This window comes from Serinus canaria, chromosome 1A (genome assembly GCF_022539315.1).
Source record: "Serinus canaria isolate serCan28SL12 chromosome 1A, serCan2020, whole genome shotgun sequence".
NCBI classification, from domain to species: Eukaryota; Metazoa; Chordata; class Aves; order Passeriformes; family Fringillidae; genus Serinus; species Serinus canaria.
Genome location: NC_066314.1, coordinates 39,493,180 through 39,513,216, shown reverse-complemented (window position 1 = coordinate 39,513,216; position 20,037 = coordinate 39,493,180).

Genomic DNA, 20,037 nt, shown 5'->3' with positions numbered 1-20,037 from the left:
AAGGCAGTAGAAAGTCATGCAAATTTAATGTAAATAAAATATCTCCCAGTTACCCACAGGCAGAAAAGCTGGAAGAGGAATTTTTGTCTGGTGATTAAGACAACTCCTAACCACTCTCCCAGCTGTTATCCTCTCCTAAGATGTTATTTACTGAAGAACTAGGAAGACAATTAGCCTGAGGAGAATGGAGATGCTCTAATTTGAATTAAATTTCACAGGAAATTTAAAGATAGAGAGCAGAAAGAAGAAATAGTTTGGGGAAATCTGCAAGAAGCAATTCTGTCTCATTTTTTCATTTCATGTTAGCAGGAGACACAGGGTCTATAAAAATGTCTTTAAAACTGCCATTATTCTTCATACAAATATGAAAAAAATATACACACACTTTTATACACATGCATCCATAGATATTCCTCTTATGTTTTTACCTCACATCTGGTGTAAGAAACCAAACTTGAGGTATCTAAGCATCCTCAGCAACAAAAAAAACCCAACACCCCCCTCAAAAAACCAACCAAATAACCAAACAAACCAAAACAAAAAACCCAGACAAACAAGCAAAACAAAATAAAAATCCAAACAACCCCCTCCCAAAAAAAAAAAAAAAAAAACAAAACCCACATTAAAATCTTACTGCTTAACCTCAAAAATTTCTAGAGTGTCAGTGCATTGCAACTCTTGCACAGTACAGACTCAGATTTTGATGTACAACTCCTCAGATTCCAAGACAATTTAAAGAGTTATATAGAAGAATTTCAGGAAGTGCAAAAGCAAAGACTGAACAAAGTATTCCCCAGAGAAACAACGTCCACACAGGTACCAAATCAAGTCATGGGTTCATTATATAAGACATTATTTTTGTCACCTTAAAAACTTTCATATTAAGTTTATGGTGATTCTGCAACTTCCCAAGCTCACTCCAAGTTTCCAATCAAAAGCACTTTTTTCAGTTCATTATGAGCTTAACTTGCATAACTTTTCTGACCCCATTGCACATTTTCTTTTGATAGCTATTCCTCAAAGCAAGTTTATAGATTAAAGTGACTTCTCTTTTACCTTTCAACTGCTTTGAATAATGTGTTACTTCATAGCAACATTTAAGGAATCTCTTCTCCCCTCATTCATCCTACACACTGATTGAATTAATTTCAAATTAGGCTGCAGGCTATTTTGGGAAAAGGTTGCTTCCAGCAGGGTATTTGCAGAGCATGTATTTGAAATGGGTCTGCCACAATTGGGCATTAGCAGAGTACAATAACAGGTGTTATTAACAACAGCAGTTTTGGGTTCAAAGATCAGGTGAGTTGATGTCTGAAAACAAATGAGACAATTCCATTCTGCTGGCTAGTGAATAGTGATCACAAAATGAGTTCTGTGTTTGCAGCTTCTGCTGAGAGTACCTGATTGATGGGAGTCCTGGATGGTGCCGCTTGTCAGAGCATAACCTTGGTGTGTACATTGCAGCACTGCCTTCTTCCCTCTGTCACTTTCACTATGTGCAGAGCTCTAATTTGCTGGTTATAAACTGATGGTCATTTTTGGTGCTACCGATTTTCTTCATTTAACATTCTTGACACTCTCTTTCCACTCTGATCTCTATGCAAACATCAGTGAGGTACAAAGTAACAGCTGAGAAATCACATAAATTTAGAATGCATAGTAGCAGAATAGTAACTTGATTTAAGATAGGATATTTCCTCTTTTATGCATGATTATTTTAATTTTTTTGACTCAGCAATTTTCTAAATTGAAATGAATTGCTACAAATTCAACCTTTAATACAATCAGTAAGGTAATTTAAAAATTTTAAGCCTAGAATGGCAGCATATTAAAATTCTAAGCCTAACTTACAGTGAACATCAATGAAGAGCTATATGCGTGAAGATTTTAATAACATCATGCAATGTGCTATCTATAATAGGAAGAGCATGATGACACATGGCAAATTAACATATTTATTAGTCAGCAAAATTGTCAGTACAAAATTGCTGCAGAAATTCAAATAATGTAATGGGCATATGTAATGAGACTTAAACCAGATGAAATAACATTGGAATTAACGTATAAGTTTTGTAACATAGTACAATACTGGAAAAGTGAAAACATGCCTTGAAGGTAGAATACTTGATGCACAGCAATGCTGAGAAACTGTAGAGATTTTTATTATCTTATATGTTATTATCTTCTGATAATAGCATAAACACATAATTTCATTTAGAGAGAAAGCTCCTATATGACTTACACAGAAAACAGTTTCATAAAGGGAAATAATAGATGTCATATGTTTATTTCTATGAGGTGTGCATATAGTCCAGTCTGTAAAATGGAGAAGTGTCACATCTTCCAGGAAGATCAGAACAATTATAGCTTGGTAGACACAGACAGTGTTTCAAATGCCTACCAGTAGAAAATTCATGCCATTTTTGACCCTAGAATAATTACACGGGACCAGCTTATGTGACATATGGCCCAAAAGAGACACAGGTCCTTTGAAGATGCCATTATATATCAGGCTTTTATAAATCACCAAAGAGTTGTGCTGCATCAAAAGAGATCTCCATAGGCTGGAGAAATGGGCTGAGAGGAACCTCAGGATGTTCAATAAGAGGAGTGCAAAGTCCTGCATCTGGGAGGAACAGCCCCATGCACAAAGATATGCTGGGGGCCACCCAGCTGTAAAGAAGGTTTGCCATAAAGGACTGAGGGTCGTGGTGGCTCCCAAGTGGAGCAAAGTTAGGAATGTGTTCTTGTGGCAAAGACAAATAGTGCTGTCCTCCATTGCAGGGGTGTTACCAGTAGGTCATGGGAGGATCTTTCCCTTCTACTCAGCACAGGTGAGACTGCAGCTGGAGTATGCTGTGCCCAGCTCTGCATCTCTCAGGGCAAGACAGGCATTGGAGGCAGGCAAAAAAAGGGGCCTCAGAGATGATTAAGTGGAGGAGAGTCTGTCTTACAAGGAAAGGCTGAGAGAGCTGGGACTGTTCAGCCTGGTAAAGGGAAGACTCAGCGGGGAATCTTTTTAATGTGAACAACTATCTGAAAGCAGGATGTAAAGAAGACAGAGGCAGGCTGTTTTCCATGGTGCTCAGCGACAAGGCCAGAGGCAATGGGTGCAAAATGAAACATCAGGAAACTCTTCTTTTACTGAGCACTGTCACAGATTTCCCAGAGCAGCTGTGCAGTCTCCCTGTTTGGAGATATTCAAAAGCTTTCTGGCCATGGTCTTGGGCAATAAGCTCTAGGTGACTGGTTAGGCAGGAATTTGGACCAGATCACATATAGAGCTCCTTTCCAAATACAAATTTTCTGGAATTCTGTGAAAGGAAAATCAAAAGACCTTTTGATCCTTTTGAATGCAAACATTCCAACCAAATCTCTGCATATCTCACGAAAAATGAGAAGTCCACAAGCTATGAACATCCTACCTAGCATGTGAATTTGGGAGTCTGTAACTCTGAAGTACTTCTCAGCACAGAGGACTGTGTGCAAGCTCAAATTAAGAATAAGGAACTGTCTGTATGCCTGCAGATGTTCTGGAGAAACTCTTGCATTGCCACAGATATGGGCCCACCTATGATTCAGGCATAGCTCCACAGTACTGCATTTATTAAGCACACATTAGGCAATCATGTAAAACTCTCAGCTGTATGCACAAAATTAAATCTGTAGGACACAGCAGATAACTCCTCTGCTTTAACATGCCTCAAATTACTTTATGTTTTGGGGTTCTCTCCAAATTAAAAGAGATCCCTTGACTAGCTCCACAAATATTTCTTCAACTGAAGCGGGAAAAGTCCCAGTTAAATATACTGTAGGGCTATCATTAATTTTATGTCAGTAGTTTTGTGGACACTACATTATAGCATTTTATCTTCTGTTTTTCTTTTTGTGAGGCAGGTCATTAAACACATTTGTTCTTTTACTGTTGTATTCATTCTGATTCACTAAAGCCCTCTGAGATCATTAAAAACCTCCAGGAAATATATACCTGAAACAAACCTGAAAACTCTGGAGAATATTTTTTTTTTTTTTTATATCAATATACTCAGCTCATTTTGTTAAGGCAATATAAAAATTTTAAAATGCAAAAGCAAAGAACTGTGTGGGAGTTATTCCCCCTACACACTTTCCTTTTCAAACAAGTAAATTATCTCTATCTTGTTATTTGTAGTAAAAAACAAACCTCAAAAAATTGCTGCAATACAATGACCACTACCCAGCTACTTACCTTACACATTTTCCTGCCACATTTGCTGTAAAATGTGTGAATAATTTGGTAAACCAGTAAATGGTTACAGAAGGAAAACATGTTTTATATATACTTTAAATCAACTGGTTAATAAAAGAAGAAAGAATTAGAAAGCTTTTTTTTCAAATATGATTGAAGATATCTCAAACCAGCCAAGCTCTGACCCTGTTTGACTTTGGACAGGTCTCAATATTTATTGAATGGAAGCAAGTGAAACACAGGTGATTAAAATTTTATAAGTTTATAATTCAGACAGCCTTGTCATGGTTGATTCTTTCATAAAATTTTTTACTTTCTTTCAAGAAAACTGAAAAATTCCATAGTCTTGAGGACTTGATTTCCAATTTAAAAAAATGAGTGTTCTGAAGCCATATTTGGATTATGTTTCAGTCTTAGAGGAATTTATGACAGCAAGTTAATTTAGAAAGAAGGGGAAAAAGAAGAATAGACCAAATTCTGTACCTTTCAAATGTCAAGGAAGTTAACAATGCCCTGTACTACCATTCACAGTCCACATCTGAAGTTTGACCTTTCCTATGAAAAATAAAAGTTTTCTGGGGAGCCATGTATTTTTTGCTCCTTAGTTCATATTTTCAGGCTTCAGATTTCATTTACATATGGAAATGGAAATAAAAAAACAACCACCACACTTTTAAATCACCTCCCCCTTATTTTTGAAGGATGCAAAATGGATTACATACTTGTCCACACTCTTACAAAGTTTCAAATGAGTTTTTACTGATTGTAGATCACCTATGTGCTATGAATTACATCTGTAACCATAACTGGTGTCTCACTTTCATTACAGAACAAGTGGGAAGGAGTGAACCTGGAAAAGCAACTTATTTTTTAAGATATAAAGCTGAAGTAAATGTAAAGTATAAGGTAACTTTAAATTGAAGAGATATTGAAGAAATAGTATGAATTATATAGAAATGTTCTTCAAAAGTTTGTTATGTCTGAAACAAACAAAAAATTATGGTAAAAATTTGGCCTGAGAGTGTAATTTTGGCAGGAAAACCATAAGTATTTCATCCTTCTCTATCAAGAACTTCTAATAAGCAAAGTCCATGTGCATACCTGAAATTTGCCTCTTGGATTGCCCATAAGGCATCTATATGCCATATGTCATACAGTAATGCAACAGGAAGTTTCTCATTCACTTACTAACATATGCTTTGTGATGTTTTCAAGTTCTGCCAATTTACTCAGACTGCTCCTATGGAGAATTTTCTCTTCTGTTGAACCTGCAAGAGACTTATTTTGACATTAGAGGGAATACTATGTAATTTTCTCTCTTTTTTTTTTTTTTTTTTTTTTTTTTTTGTTCTTGTGAGCAACAGACATTATTTTGCATGTTGTACAAAAAGTATTCTATTACAACATATTTTACTCTTATGTTTCAGAGATAACTTGTACAGCATTCATGGGCTGATTCCAGGTTTGTTACTTATAAATAGGTTTTTTTACATTTTCATACTCTCTTATTTATATAAATGTGTCAGGAGTTGTAGCTGTAGAGTTAAACATGTGTCAGACATCTATGGAATGTAAGTAATAGATTAAGAGGACAATATAACACAAGCTATCAAAATTAATCAAGAAAAATAACTGAAAATTGCTGTTATCTTCTGCCAGTGACACATAATTTTTTTTTGGGCTGAGCTGCAAAGGAAGAATTTAACAGCAATTTATCTAGGTGATGTTTACCCACAGCATCCTGAACATCTGAAAACTGAAATGCACTAGATTTTATATTACATTTTGCTTCACTTACTGCTGTGCCAGTTATATGAAAAGTGCATGCTAATCAACTACGTGTTTCATATGAGTAAAATCCTGAATCTTGCACAGTAAGGATGTGATCCACAATATGCTTTTGATTAATGGCACTCTTTTCTAGAAGCTTCAGAGGGCTTTGGATTAAGATCTCAAAGAGAGCAGGGTTCAAGGAACAGAATGAAGCTGTTAAAGTCATGCAAAAATATATGATGCCCCAAATACCTTCAGGTAAAGCCAGCACTACTGTTTTCCCAGCATCTGTATACTTTCTTATGCAGGATAATGTTTTCAAGGTGGATCCAAATAAACCATTACACTGACATACATATGTTGGTAATAACATGGCCAGGCTCTTCTGTAGCAAACTTCCAACCCAGAGAAAAGATTACATATTCTTACAGCAATGATGTGTTTCATTAGGCTGTGGTAAATATTCCAGAGGGTAGAACAGTGTGGATGCTCTTAGAAGAAGCAGCAGTGATGACAACTTAATTCAAGCCTTCCAGCTTTGATAATAGCACAGCTGTGAAGTGCTGCTAGGGACATCTTAAATGTTAAAATTGGTCTTCAGTGCAGTGACCCATAAGTATAGCCTTTGGAAATATTGGTGACATTGCAGCTGCTTTCCTTAGACAAGCAAAGTTCATATGCACCTCTTTTCAGATGCATTAAGGTAGCCTCAGAGCCAGCTAAAAGGTTTGCCAGAGAACAAAGAGATTAGCCCAGCACACGTGCCACAGAGAGGTTGACCCAACCTTTATCAAAAGGTTTATCATTCCTCTTTTCACATGACAACAGAGCTGTGGTCTCTGATATTTGCATTTATCAGTAAATAAGAAAAAGGCAATGCAGTACCTGAGGAGAAAGCCTAAAGGCACTGGTGTTTGGGATTAGGACTGCTACTCAGAGAAATATACAGCTGCCAGAGGAGATAAATAATGAGTATTATTTTAGATCAAGCTTTTGCTGGAAACTGAAAACTCTGAAGAAATCTTAAATATTCTTTACAACTATTTCCTTTATTGAGCCCAAAGGCTTTGGCTGTTTTACACATTGTCTCTATGGTCAGCAGATTCAGTATAAGGGGTCATTATCCTTGCCATAGTTCACCAGCTCATTTGTGCTGCTTCAAGATGCAGAGCTACAGCTTCAATCAGTTAGGGCTAAAAATAATGTGTTGGGGTTTTTGGCTCTTTTTTTTTCCTTTGTCTTATGTTAGGCCTGTTCACAGATATGTGGTTTTGTGGCATTTTTAGTAAGTTTTGACCTAATGCATAATGTTGTGCATAATGTTCTTGAGTCAAGAGTGTTGTCTCATCTATCTGACAGGAAATTAATACCTGGCTTAATGACACCTTTGTTTTCCTCCCACCTAATGAAACTACATTTAAAATCTGTCTTTCGCATCTCTTTAAAGAGTCATAAATCAGCATTAAGACAAAATGGCTACATAATGCTCACTCTTGCCCTCCATGTACTGATACAAGCACCTTTTCCTGAATGCTTCTTGAACTGATATTTTTTGTTCATCAAGAAAGTTTGTATTCATATTATTTCCCCATATCTGTTCAGTTTGTATCTTTATAAATACATATGCCAACAGAAAAGAGAGAATAGTGGTAGGAAGGAATTGTGGTCTGAGCACCATAATACCAAAAACCTTTCTCAGCCTAAAACCTTTCTCAGTTGAGTGACTAAAATCTGAAGCATGCAGTCTTTCCTTGGGTGCTCTACAATGATGGTGAAAGAAAAATAAGAGTTGACAGAATATGTGATTTTGTCCAAAAATTTGGATTCCAGTACCAGCTTTCACATGTACATTTTATGAAAAGGCAGCACTCTGAGGGTCATAGCTACTTGTTACAGATTTTCAGCTATTCAGGATTTCTATTTCTATCCAGGTTATAGACTGCACATGGATGAAAGTAAAATTAAGGGATTTCAGAGAGTTCAAGGGAGAACACAGCTGTCCATATAGACCTAGCCTAATTTTAGGTCTGTTTCTCTTGGATGAATGGTAACATCAAGTCTTAAGCAATTTTGGCCAGAAAGAAGTATATATTCTTACAATTCAGATGTGAATCAAAACATCTAAGTTAAATAGGACATTCAGTACTATGGAAACACAGTAGAATGTTCATAACAAAATAGTATTTTAAAGAAAACTTTTTTACCAGCACCATGAGATTCAATAACATTTTCTCAATTTTCCTAGTGTTCTGCTCTATATTTACTAGGATTCAGAAGGCCTTCTTTATAATGTGAAGGTAACATGACTACATGACTGCCCAACCACATATTGAAATATTTCTGATTTTTTTTTTTTAAGCATAGACTTTAAAAGGGAAGTGTAAACAATTTATTTTGTAGATTTTTTTTACAAAGGCATTTACTGCACCCAGACAGAAATTTTCTTCCAGGTGTCCTTTTAATTCCATAAGCAGAAAGTCCAGAGAAATGAAAAGCCAGTATAGTTCTGAGCCTACTTTAATAGTAATATCTGTGTTGTTCATTTCATAGATTGTGAAGTCATTTTGAGGATCAGTCCAAAATTTGAAAATATTTTCATTCAGATATGTGCATTGTACTCTCTTCCTGTGTGTCTACCTAATTTTTTATACATATGAGTCACTTTTAACAGTGGTGGAAATAGTGGGTATGTACATGTACTGCAAAATCTTTCACAAAAAATTAACATGAAATGAAAAATCCTGATGTATTTGCCCATGCCACTGACATTTCCCCCATGTACAGGAAGGGCAAAGATTTTTAAATTAGAGGGTTTTCCAAAATGAGAATAGTTACTGCTGTGTGCCTGATCTAGCACCAGAAATTTTCAAATCCCCTTCCAAATGATGCTTATAAATGATTTTTACATTCAAGATATTGAAAAACTAAAGATCTTCATATATATAAGACTCCAATAACCCATTTCAAACATGTGGTTGCACTTAGGAATAACAATGTTTATAATCTTTCATTAGTGAACTCAGACTCAATTCAATTAATTCCTACTCATATTAAAATTGTACAGCTCATTCAATTTGCAAGACACTTAGAAAATTCTGGTTCCCTTTTAGTGCTTTGAAAAAAGTTATTTTGCTATCTAACCACTTTTTAAAATATAATAATTAGGACATTCAAAAATATTTACCAGTGGAATTAATAAATACTTGCAATAAACCAGCATTTCCAAAATGAATCATCACTAAGCTGGAATCATATTATCTGCTTTACACATCTGGCATCACACAGGCAATCTAACTTGTCATGGTAAGGAAGATGTTTCTCTGCACATTTCACCTGTGTATGACAGCTGACAAGCAAAAGATTCAACTACATGAAGAAAAAACGTGCAAAATTTCATTCATCATGCTGATAGAGGAGTTCTTTTACAAGAATTAACTGTGAGACTTGGAAACATTCAACTAATAAACTCTACAATTTACAAATATAGGAAGGAATAGAAAACAGATAAGCTTTCTTCAACATTGAGAAATGGTGGGTCAGTGATCCAAGTATGCCATTGCCAGGTTACTTCGGAGTGTAATGGACCCTTGGGTAAAAGATAGAATAAAACACAACAGGTATTATATCTGTTTTTCTAGGTCATATTTGTGATCCATGCATCAGAGAAGAGAAAGCAGTATTTTATGACTTCACATTGCTCAGATAACTCTGAGGTGACCCACAAGACATGGAAACCATTAAATGGTAGCTATTGTATTTCTGTCTGATGTATATAGGACTGCTACATCAACCTTTGACAGTCAAAAGAAAGAAGTACAATAAACTTCAGGGTACAGTCTCCAATACCTCTGTCAGGATCAGGACTATGTGAAGTTTCTCACTTGTCATAATTATTCTCATTGCATGTGTTATGTCTAAGAGACAGGAAGAAAACATTTGCTTCAAAGAGAACTTTCAGGAATGCAATGAATGGGTCAAACTAACCTTTATCTAGCAAATCCATCTAAATTTTTAATAAAGGCTCTTTCATTTTCTGCTTTGAAACATAAACAGCTGACTCAAAGATTTCAGCAGCTGAATGGTTTTTATATCTTATCACAGTTGTCTCATATTTAAAAATGTCAGCGTGATATGGGTTTACACCCAGGAAAGATTCATCACTTATATCCTTGGTTCTACTAATAATTTTCAGACTGATTTCCAGCAAAAGACTCACCTATCTGTATTTGCTTGCATGTAAAGAGGTCAAAATTATACCTTTGGGTCCACAAACACCTGAACTATTCATGCATAGTGTTCAAAGGTGAGTGCAAACAGAGACAACCTCTAGCATTATGCCAACAAGCACATCCAAAAAGTGTCATGCTCACTACTAGGATGCCATGGACTGAGTCAAAAAGGTGTGTGGATAGGAAACTTCAACAAACAGAAAATGGTTTAGGATTAATTTAGTAGCAAAAGTTTAGAGAGACATTTCACACTACCATGGAAGTTAAATTTGAAAATTAAACATATTTAAGAAACTGAAATTTTGTGGCTGGGTTTATCAAGATATCCTGTCTTGGTTGAGTAGAGCAACTCTGTATCTGTTAAATAACCAGGCCTCCTGGAAAATCAACAATAAGGTGTTCTTAAATCTAAGTCCCTCAAAGACCTTAAATCCTTTGATGAATTTTGCATATATCTAAACCAGATGCACAGTACTGAGCAGAAAATCATTTATTCAAATACATGTTGTGATGTCTGTGAAAATAGGTCATGAAGTTACGAGTTGTCCCTGCAGGGCTTCTTTCTTCATCAAGGGGGTGCTACTTCACTGGAGGCTTCACCTCTTACTACTACTACTACTACTACTACTACTACTACTATAGCATATGGCATACCTCCCTTCAGAATAACAGGTCTTTTTATAGGCCAAAACAGTCCAAGTTACAGGCATCAGAAGGCAGGCTTTCTTACATTACTGAATTTTTTATACCCAAGGGAAACAAATCCACTTCACCTTTGTAATCACCAAAGTTCAGTTTAAGAGACAATCATACTTAAAGATAACTTTTTCCTAATTTCAGCGAAGGAAAGGCAAAATTCTAATAACAGGAAAATAAGAATATGAGTAGTAAAAAAGCAAATATACAGCTGGAATGTGATGATAAATATTACCAGGAGCAAGAGTCATCATTTAACATTGAGGCAGTGGGCTAGTTCAGGAATCTTGCTTTGCCTTTCTGAGTGCTCTCAGTCTGTATCATCTTTATGACCGTGTTCAAATACAATCTTCCTGTCTTTCCTGCATGCATCGTTGGAAAAGTTATTTTATTGGAAGCCCAGATTTTCTATTTATACTGCCTCAGGTTATAATGACTTACAATTTATCTATATCCTGCTTTGTGTCATATGTCACATGCCGGAGAAGAGCATGAAACTGCATATTTACCACTCTTACCCCATGTAATTCATCATAGAAGCTCACTTTCTTATTATCATGGAGACCATTTAAAACATATTGATAGTACCATGGAAAACTTGACATTTTGAAAGGCACACTTTTTACTTGTAGAAGTTTTTGGCATCCTAAATCTCTACTGACATTACTCGTGAGATTTTGTTGTGGGGTTTTTTGGGTCTTTTAACCTATTGCATCAGTCCTTGAAGAAATTATCTAAACCAACAGACTACACATTGGGCTGGGTAGAGCATAATACTCTTCCCAGGACTTTTGTTTGAGCTAAAATACAGTGTAGCTAGGCATGGAAATTGTAGAAAAAGAATCACAGGCAGAGGAAAAGAGCACATAAATTTCAAGGACCTTGATTTAATAACCTACTAATGAATTCATTCATGATCTAATTATCAAGCACACCAGGTAGAAATTCAAGAATATCACAAACCAGCTATCCAAATTAAAAAGATAAAAGTTTGATTATTTCTAAATTACAGAAACAATAATAGAAGGATAAGTAAAGCTATGGAAATATCACAGAGTTGGAGCACAAGTGTACTGGGTAAGACCACAGTCCATATAGATCCACATATGTCTTTTTAGTATTTATATTTCACACTTTGTGGGATGCAAACAACATCCATATAACTTTCAGAATTTGTATCTGTGTCATTCCTTTGCAATTGCTTTAGACATCAGAATCCCTTTTCAGATTATGATCACAGCTTGTTCACTATGATAGAAGTTAGGCTGGAAAAAAACATTATTAATTAGAGGAAAGAGTTCAAAGCAGATTTGGAAAAGAGAGGAGTCGTTTTGCTTAAGTGACCTTGAAGCTGGGAATACCAGAGTGGGAAGACTCCATTTATTACACCTAATCCTGTTTTATCTTCTGCCTGTCTGGAGAAGTAGAATTGCTGTGCAGAGATAACACACTCTCACAGACATGCTTGAGCCTCCTGCTGGGGGGGGAGAGAGATCAAAAGCTCAGAGATCACAAAAAGCGCACAGCATATTGGTAAACTGCGTGTGCGCGAGGGTTTTGACAAATTGGTGGAAACAAGAGGCTTGCCATGGGCCAGGATCAGCTGCACCTAACAGTGCCTGCTGTTCCTGCTTGTGGCTCTGCCTGGGTTTTGCTCTAAGATCCTCCAGCCAGCCAGGTGATTAAATAAATGTACTCAGCATTTCAGCCACGGCTTTATGGTTGTCATGGCAACCTACTTGTTCCAATTCACACTGTCTTCTTTACAGGGGAGTTTGCAAGAGAGCATCAAAATAGCTTGTTCTTAATAGGGACCATGTGAATTTCAACCCTCTTACAACAATTTTCATCAATGGTGTACCCTGTTTTTCTAACAACTACAATTGCTTATGTAATAATTAACATGCTACAATTATGCATATTTATGAACCTGTATGTCTGGGGCTCGTTTTTGATGAACTGAAGAATATATCAGTGCTTTTTTTTTTATTTTATAAATGTATTCATTTTTATTTTGCAGAATTATTTTTCCAGTCAGAATTTTTTTTTCACAGAAAAGAGAAACACTCATTTTAAAAATGCAGCTCTGTCACAGGATGCTCTTTAACACTTTCTAGCACTCACTTCTCAGAAATAATTGAGAATCTTTTGCTAAGATGTGCTAAGAGGCTCTCCTATTTGATGAACTGTAAACTTTTTTCTTAAACAGTCACCTTCCATTTAATTCCTGAGTGTTTTATTTTGTAATGTACAACTGTGCTTTCACTTACCCAGAGGAAAGGAGACAGGAATTTGTATTTACAGAATTACAATACAACTAAAAAAATTAAATGGAAACAATAAAGCTGAGTTGCTTTCTTTTTCTTAGCATATTAGTACTGGGCTTTGTCATTTCCACAGAGAAGATGTCCTAATCAGCTAGTTGAGTGGATTGGTTTCCTAAATACATATCTAACTTTCATATTTTTCAATTACGAGCGTCAAGCAATTCTTGTTTCAAGAATACCTCAAATATTTCACTTTCTTGCCCATTATTCTTTAAATAAGCTCAGTCTCTCGTAACAGGAATGCAGATTGTGCCTTGTGATCTTTACATCTATCTTAGAAGCAAGAAGACGAATGGAAAGTGGTACCATGGCCTTATTCTGTCTTAAGAGTATAAGATCACTTCAGACATATGAAAAGTTTTTCCACCATTAAAAGCCTAGGTGCACCAAAGCTCAGTAGTCTAAAGGCAGAGCTTGTAAAATGTGTGAATGGGGTTGCCTGATATAATTGTTGGTTGGGGCTGTGTTGGCATATCAAAGCAGAATTTGATATCCCAGGACTTGCTTTATATTTGCAACCTTTGTCCCATTGCAATAGCCCTCAGTGCCAGGGATCAAAACCAATCAAGCTGAAACCATTTAATTTAAAAAGAAAGAGCATCTGCTAATACAGAGGTCTCTAAACTCTGGAGTCACGTTTGCTCACTTTGGTTTAGTGATGCAGGACCAATGTGTATGCTGGAGCTGTGTTGAGGAAAGCCCCCTCCAGCCCAATGCTCCTATAAGGCAGAAAGAAATCCTACCCACAGAAATCTCCCCCTTCCCACTCAGGCAGGCTCAAATTTTTCCTTTTAATTACTGCAATACCATTCTAGGTTTGGAGTAATTTTCCTGCCTTGGCATTTTTGTGGGCTAAGTGAGTGTGCAAATGCTTATGTCTGTTGCTCTCCCGAGCCATTACTGATTTGACCTATTCCTTCTTCAAGCGCACAGACTAAGATGATCATAAAAGTTCTCTGCAAACCCACAAAACATACTCTCCCTGGATTCAGGATGTCTTTCAACTTCTTAACATGATCTCAGCTTATTAATATTATCTGTGATTGCAGTAATTGCAAAACTGATTCTGCTGTGCCACTATTGGGAAAAGTTTTTGCTTAACTTATCATAAAACTGAGTCTGCCCTGTGTAGTGCCTGACTTGTATCTCTCCTCAGCTCATGCATCATCTGCATTTGATAATAAATATCATCTAATCACATGGATGGAACAATCACAGATAGGGAAGTAAAAAAAAGAAAAAATACTAAAAAGATCAAGGAAAAATTCTCTAAAAGATTATGGAATTGTTTAAATGTCAGAGAGATGTATATGTTAACAGTACATTGACCCATTCTTAAACCTGGCTCAGATAAAATTCCCCAAACACAGAATAACTAATGTAATATGGACCAGATGTAGAAGGACACAGCCTTCCCCAGTCCACACATACTGGTTAATGCAATTTCATCACTCTCAGTACACCAGCACCATATATTGCTTGGATCATTATCCACAGTAGAACTTGATGCAGCAGCACCCTGAAGAACATCATGATCATACTTTTGCTGCAAGTGTTACAGACTTAATCACACAGGCCTTACACCCAGGCCAAAATTGAAAAAATATGTAAGGTTTAGCATGACTAAATTTGGATATGAGAAGGACAACTACACAGATAAGAAAACCAGGAAAATGGAATTTCTTAGGATGAAAATATTAGAAACTGTCCGGTACACTCTACTTTAATAAAAGTTTCTTCAAAATCCTCTTTAATTTGGGGCCAAAAATTGCCTTCTGGAAGAACATTGCATTTACCACTGAAAATAAAGAAGGACCAAATCCGTAACATAGGAACCTCTCTGAAGTTTCAAATTAAATGCAATGAACAGGGGTTTTTGGGTAAGGAATTTCGTATGTATTCTTGAGAGCAATTTTTTAGCAAGAAAAGGAACTGTCCATAACTTGGGTTGCTAGAGTTGCTTATGAATATCTCATATTTCTGAATGGTAAATCCTCAAAAGACCAGAGGGAGAGAAAGCAGAATTTGGTATCCTGGGACTTGCCTTGTATTTGCAACCTCTGTCCCCTGTGCAATAACCCTCATGGCAGTGATCAGAAACAATCAAGCTGAAATCATTTAAGAGAAGAAGAAAAAGCATCTGCTAATAGTGACCTCTCTTAACTCTGGAGTCACATTTGCAAAATTTGGTTTTGTAAGGCAGGACCAATAAAGAGACTGGAAAGTTCAAACTCTATATTATTTTTAATGATGATGGGTGAATTTTTCCAAGAACATTAAGGAATATATATTATTTTTTTTGTGATTCATAAAATCAGGTCAGTTAACATTTCAGGCTGGCAGTTGTTCTTTCTTCTCATTTTGAGTCACAGTTTTCTCAGGTATCTACTAAATAGCATTTTTGGATGACGCAAGATTATATTTTTCATAAATTGGAAAAATGTAATTTTAAAAAATCCTCTGTGATTTGAGAAAGTTATTGATTTAGATGGATTTTTTTTACTGATGAGTTTTAAAATATGACTCATGTTTTCACCAGCCACTGCACATTCTAAGCTTTTTATGTGGTAGATTTGATGGATATACATACAATTTCTGATGATGGTGAGTCCTGTACTTAAATTAGTGGAGAACCAATTCTTCCTCAGCATTTTAGAGCCACATTGCATGTTTCATAGAAAAAAAATAAACTTGTTCCAAATGGAGTTTCCAATTAAGCATTAATTTTGAGGGAAAAAAAGGACAATTCTGTGTTTTAAATTAGGTTTGTGTTCCCTTCATTTTAAGCTGAAGGACAGACTTCAAGAACTATAAACACATTGCACTGTCTAGAATATGCTCACTTATCAAGTATGAAAAAAGCATTCATAAATAAAGTTTTAAATATGGATGACCTGGCTGTGGGGCTGTGATCATGAAAAAAATTTGCCCATCTGAAGTCCCACCACTGTTAAAGTATAAATGCAGGAGTTCCTTCTTGTGGACCTGATTGTAGGGTAAGAAATGCAGCTGTCCAAGTCCTACTTGCAGGCCAGAAACCAGAACATTAACATGCAGTATCTCAAGAAAAGCTGTGAGAAACTTAGTTTTTTCTTTTAATTTTGCAAGATAAATTGTTAATGGAGATACAATAACCTTAAAATGTAACATTAAACAGACCCTATCTTTTTCTCTTACTTAACCTTATAGCTAGGCAGTCCTTACAGAAAGCTTTCTCTCTGTTTGGGTAAGAAGTTGAGACATATGCAGTGGGAGATTATTATGCTTGGATCTTACCTGTGTAAAGCAGAATGGAAAGAAAAAGGAGAAAAAAAATACAGGGTTTTTTGGGTTTTTTTTTGTATGATATCTGGTGACTTAAGTGAAGACTTCTACAGGGATTTCCAGAATACCACTATTTGGAATTCAAAACTGTGTTATAGTGAGAGAATATAACATTTCTAACCCAATTTTAATGTTGCCATTGACTTGCAATTTCTCTTACATTTGTGCATGTTGTTCAGAGAATTTATCTCAGTCTCTGTTTTAGGAAATCTTCATAGATCTCATATTTTCACAAGAAATAGTTGCTTAAGCAACCTGACAATCTAGGCTTAATTCTCTAGTAAAACAGAAATCTGAAACGATGTATTAATAGCTATAGTAGCAAGGTTTCAATTTCATTTCTCCAAAACTGTTGGATGATACTTTAGTCACATATAGTTAAATTTCAGGTTTTTAGTGTTGATCCATCATCTATGTATATTTTTTAAAGGATTTTAAATAAAAATTGTTATTCAATTATTAAAAGCATTTGCAAATTCAAGACACTAGATACAGGAAATTATCTATATAAATGTGTGTGTGTGTATATATCTCTATCCTGTATGCAGAGACTGACCACAGTTAGAAACTATAGGTACATAAATCTCTACACACTTGAGAGATATATGATATGTACAGATAGACAGACAGACACATGGCTGAATGAAGGAAATTCTGTCTTAGTTGTTTCTGCCATTACATATGTACACTGGAGAAGTTGAAGCATTTCTTTCAAAGAGAGTCTGACATCCCTGCAGAGAAAAGCAGTCCCTGAGGACTGTGCTCTAACCATAATAGGAACGACCTCTGCATTTCTCCATTAATCCTAATTTTGTTTATGATATTCACAAGGTAACATTATGTCACTGTTACTAAGCAAAAAAGCTCCTCTGAAGCATTTTAATATCATTATAGGCTTCAAAGGAGGAAGCAGCTTTCACATACCAATTTCATGCCTCTCAAAGCCCTGGAAAGCATATTCCTTTCATATCTTGATTTGGGCTTTGGCTGGGGTTTCACCCCCACTCTGTTATTCTCAACAAAATTCTGATTATTTTATTACTTTCATACTTCCTAGGGTTTTTTGAAAGTTTGCCAACACCTAATAAGACAAAAAACTGCTCTCCCTACCCGAACTTCTGACTCATCCCTGGAGTTCAAGGTATAGTTTAATTCTCGTCTTCAAAACTTTGTATTCTTTTCCAAAGCATTTTTTCATAATACTTGTAAACTTGCAAAGATAAATTAGGTTAACAGAACAGAATAAAGAATTCTTTAGAATAACAGGATAAGTACTGGAAAGAGGTTGATTTTTTTTTTGGATTTGCACTCTTTCCACTTTCCCATAGAACACTTGAGGTCATCAAAGGGTCTCCCTGTGAGTCCCTCCTCTGTTGCATCAAGACCAATATTGGTGGTCTGCTATTCCAAAGCCCTTTAAATCTGAGCACTAACTAACAGGCAAACCATGGCCAGTATTTTCTTGAATCTGAGGCAAAAGCCGAGGCAGTCCTGGTCACAGTCACAGCTTCAATGTCAGGGACAAGCATGGAAGACTGTTGGTTCCTTGCTGCTGGAGGCTGCAGACCATGCTGTCCACCTGGCAAACCTAATGCAATCAGAGTGGCTTCCAGAGAGAGCATCTGGATATTCATAGAGCCAAAGAATTATAGAATGGTTAGGGCTGAAAAGGATCTTACATATCGTCCAGCTCCAAACCCCATGTCACTGGCAGGAAACCTTCCACTAGACCTAGTTCCTTGGAGCCCCATCCAGCCTGGTCTTGAACACTTCCCCAGGATGGGTAATCCACAGACTCTCTGGCCAACCTGCTTCAGTGCCTCACCCCCCTCGCAGTAAAGAATTCCTTATTAACATCTAATCCAAACCTACCCTCCTTCCCCCTTGTCCTGCCACTGCATACCTTACTAAAAAGTCCCTCTCCATCTCTCTGTTAGGCCCCCTAACATGTCTTGCTTGTGTTGGGAGGCCCAACCTAAAAACAATACACCAGATGAGACCAGATGAGGTCAGAGGGGAAGAATCAGCTCCCTTGACCTGATAGTCACTAATCTTCTGATGCCACCCAGGATGCAGTTGGTTTTCTGGGCAAAATTAGGAATAAAGAAAAGTTCCTTTCTCCAAATAAATGCAGGCAATACTTTATCATTTTCCAACTAAAAATACATGTTAAATTTAACTCAGAAAAGATCTGCTCTGTAATAATATAATGAAAAATTTTGTTGAGGCACTGCAAATGTGTGCATGTTAAGGTCTTGTCAGTAATAGATTTTTTCCATGGTCACTAACAGAGCCATCTGGTTTAACAGTCTTACTCCATGTCTGTTTAGATACTGTTTCATTTCTAACCTTCTGGTGAACTTAAGGGAAAGACACAATTGGCTGGTTTTAATTTATATTCTAAACACACCACATGACAATTGAAGGAGGAGAAGTTATTTCAGTCGTGACTTATAACTAACATAAATATCTGTAAAAATGTATGCATGTGTCTAATTTTCCAAGCATTTGGTCCTGATTGGTAAATACATACACATAGAAAAGGTTGATGTATCTATTAAAAATAGATTATGTATATTTTTGAATATTTAACAATAAAAATATTCTAGTTACATGTAAAAGGCTCATGTCAAGGCATTCAAATATCTCCATGGAATACTTTTCCTGTATTGTGCCATGGCAATGAACCTTTAAGGAATTTTGTAAGTAAATGTGGCAAAAACATTGATTGTGAATTTATTTTTCTTGTAATTCATGTATGTTTTCTTTCTCTTTAAAACTTCTGCCCTTGTTAGGTGAGGGATTTGAACAATCCTTTTTTGCAATGCCACAGATTCTGAGGTCAATCTGGGTATAAATGAACAGGAAAGAACAACAAATGTATCAAAAAATATGCAGAAATTTTCATGGCTGCCCACAAGAAAAGATTAGGAGCACATACAACTTAGCTGTGAGAGCCCTCAGAAGTATGTCCTGCTAAAACTTGATCAAGAAATCCAACATTATAATTATAGAGACAACTAAGCTTGGGTTTTTAAAGAAAGCTAACAGGGCTTTCACCACCCATGTCATATCATACTAAGGCAGTAGATGCTACTAGTCATAGGAGCAAATTGTGGCTTCTCCCTACAAAATTAAGATCAGCATTCTCAGCCAAGCTAATATGTTTATACCTGTAGACTATGATTCAGACTGTGCCTTTTCTATAAACAGCAGGAGATAAGCTTTGATTGTGAAAAAATCTGAAGGGTACGAACAACTGCATCTGATCTTTAGGGCAGTCTAGATGTTTCTCAGTCATTACAACATTAGAACATTACATAGAGACATATTTAACTCTGGCCATGTCAGACTGGTCCTGCATTACTTTGCCAAGATATGCAGTATGGGTTCATGACAATTCATCACTTTGTCTCAAATCTCAGCCCCCCCCCCAGATTAAAAGATCTGAAAATAAAAA